Below are 3,117 nucleotides of genomic sequence, written 5' to 3'. Positions count from 1 at the left end.
CCTCTTTCCCAAGATTAAATTTATCTATTTACACTGTATCTACAAATTATTCACTTATTTTCTGCCTACTTTAAGTTTCCCTCTTTTATTAATGCCTTCTCTATCTACTGCAGTTTTCCAATCTTCAGGCTTACTTCGTATCGGATGTAATTATAGCTGATAAACTCTTCAGTTATAGTTTGATGAGTAGCAAATGGTCATGTGATACCAAACAAATTATGATAGGGTAATAACAACACTTTATGATTTTTGGCAAAAAAAGAGGCGTTTCAGTAAAAAAATGTCTGCACAAACTTATTTTCGAATTGTACTGCAGCTGAAAGTTGCAAATTTAGGTTAGAGCAACTGTGTTTTCTTAAAAATGGGAGAACTATCACCATTTTATGTGTCAGATTTCAGCCAAGATGGTCCTGGGACATCATTTTGAAGGCAGAAAGGTACAAAGTTTGCTGTTTAGTTAGGGAAGTGTATACATATTAATACAGCTTTGCAAGTAGAAGATGACATATTCTTGGAAAATCCATGAAGGTATGCGCAACCCCTGGGGAATGACAGAGGTGGCATGTTTGACTACAAAGCCGACGGCTAGGCGAGGTTGCGTCTGGAACTCTGGACTGCCAGAAAAGCAACTTCGAGAAGCCCACTCCGATGTGTGTCACCACCTGCGCTATCTTCTTTTGCCTCATCTCCTTCGCTTGTGGCATGTAGCATATGTTCTTCCTATTGGGATCCACAAATGGCAAGTTATTCATATGGTATAGATATGGACTAAGGCACTGCTCGCATACTACTCGACAGCTTGTACGCCGATGAAATGGTCAACGTTCTTTACCCATCATTTCAATGCAGGGGCCGGGGCATAGCTCACATTTCGAAAAAAAATGTTAGAGTTTTGATGCTGCACCATGTGATGATCCGTTCACAGGTGGCGGATTGTTCTGATTAGGAGCAGATTTGGGAAGGTAAGCTTAGGTTGAGAGAATTTTCGTTCTGATGCATTTCCATGGTTCCAAAATTTATGTTATGATGGTTATTTGCACAATTTTGCAGAATGAGATGAGGAAACGCTGCTTGAAAGTGTCTGAATTTTTAGTCTACAAAGACTAGGAATTAGGAGTGCAGAGTGTGTGAGATTGTTCAACCATTGATGCTTTCCCTTTATGAGTTGTCCCTGTTCGCCTTTTCCTATTCTGACTTCAGGAAAGCTAACATAACCCTTTGAGTTTTGCAACATGATTATGTTTGTAACATTCATGCACAAGCATAGCTGTGTAGTTCTACTAAATTCAGTTAATGGCTTTATTAACTGTAGACCGTAGATATTGTTGATTATTTTAGCGAGCTAATGTCTAACTGAGCAAAGAGGGTGCTTGGATGCTCTGATATTATTGACGTTGGTTTCACCTTCAAATCAGATTGTAAGTTGTACCTCTCTACATTAATGTGTTACGATTCTTGTTAGTCTGCATATATAAGCTAGCAGATAGCTCTATCATGGTTAAAATGTTCACATGTCTGGCTCTTACATGTTACAAATGTTGAGAGAACTAATTGTTTATCTTTTGAGAGATGCTTTGTATAACTCAATATGTCCAAGCATAACATTCTGTTGCAAAAAAATATGATTAGCAGCTGCTGTTAGTTTGCGTTAATGAAGAGATGAGCAAAAAAACATCATTAAATAATCTGTCCAATTTATTATATCTTGTTGTTTCATTTATCTGTTTTCTTCAACTGGGTTATATCTTATAGCTTCGTTTTATGTTTCATGCTTCAATAAGCCTGTTAGGATGCTGATTTAATTTGACACAAGATCAATTTATGTTTGCTCTTTCCGAGGAAGGGTTCTACTCCTCTATATTCTTCCCTTTCTTTCATCTAGGTTTTATTGTTGAAGCCAAATGTGTACAGGAACTATGTATATGACATAAAGAACTACATATTTCACTGAGTTAGACCATCCTGTGTTAATATAAATCTTTGTTCTGTTGTTACTAAGGTGACATATAATTAGGTTCTGTTTTGTTTCAGATCATTTTCATTGTTATCCTTCCTGTAGTAGAAGCAGATTTTTTTATGAAATCTCTGACAATGATGATTTCTATCTGTAGTAGGCAAGCTGAACCAGAGGGGGAATCAGCACAAGTGAAGGAGCAGTGGTCCGGAAGCTGTTTTGATGCTTACTATCTCATGGTTGAGGTGGGTCAGATTACATTCGTGTTTTAATTCTCTTGTTCCTGCTCAGGTATACCTTTATGCTATCTAATGTTGGGTCTTTTGATGAACTAAAGCTACCCAACATTGCAAAGAGATTGTTGCTGCACTCACGTACAATATCGCTCCCATCCCAATTGTCGATCCCTGTTCAGTTTTCTAATTTGTGGGTAATGCATGTTCACTGCCCTTGTGAGATATAGGTTGCTGATATATGATGGCATTGTATACTTACGAAGCACACCACTAAAAATCATGATCCTAAAAGTATGTATGTAGATAGCTGTTTATTCTTGATAAGCCTTCCTCCACTTTTGTCGTTGCACCTTAGATAACTGAGCAATGCATGTATGATCGCTTATATATGGCATACGAAGTTTTTCTCTACCTTCTTACCATCACAACTCTTAGTCCTTCTCCAGCGTAGATGGTTCTACTCATATGCAAAGATATTCAGTTTCATTGGCCTTGATTTCTTATATTCTTTTTTGTCCTTATGATTACGAGACTAGACAATAATGGTGTTCTTGGAGGGTCTGATACACTGGTTCCCATGGACATGTTTGAGAACTATGTGCATGTATCACCGGTGGGCTCATGCTAGGCAAGCAATTATAGAACAGTTTGTCCTTTTAATTGTAATTGGTACTGGCTGCATTACTTGCCTTGTTGATGAAGGATGCTGGTAAAATATTTAATTTTGTCTCCCAGGTTGCTATTGCATCCATTTGAAAGAGAAGTTCCTTATGATTTTTTTTATATGATGATTGATGAATCTATTGCCACTGCTTGATGCTTACTAAGAACCGAGTTTTTGATCTCATGCTTATGTTGTGTATGTACTACCAATTCAGCATTAGACAGACATGTGTATCCTGTTGACACAGAATGAGCCTTACAAAA

General features: G+C 37.5%; 1 long non-coding RNA gene across 1 annotated transcript; it reads left to right on the top strand.

Annotated features, from left to right (window-relative positions):
- The first annotated feature begins 897 nt into the window (after positions 1-897).
- On the top strand, positions 898-2,891 carry LOC127299674 (uncharacterized). The gene is made up of 3 exons (XR_011744884.1): positions 898-962; positions 1,051-1,418; positions 2,112-2,891. It is a non-coding gene; the product is annotated as an uncharacterized lncRNA (long non-coding RNA).
- Positions 2,892-3,117: the final 226 nt, after the last annotated feature.

The sequence above is a fragment of the Lolium perenne genome, chromosome 5 (genome assembly GCF_019359855.2).
Source record: "Lolium perenne isolate Kyuss_39 chromosome 5, Kyuss_2.0, whole genome shotgun sequence".
In the NCBI taxonomy this organism is placed as follows: domain Eukaryota; kingdom Viridiplantae; phylum Streptophyta; class Magnoliopsida; order Poales; family Poaceae; genus Lolium; species Lolium perenne.
This window is presented reverse-complemented; position numbering and strand designations above follow the sequence as displayed.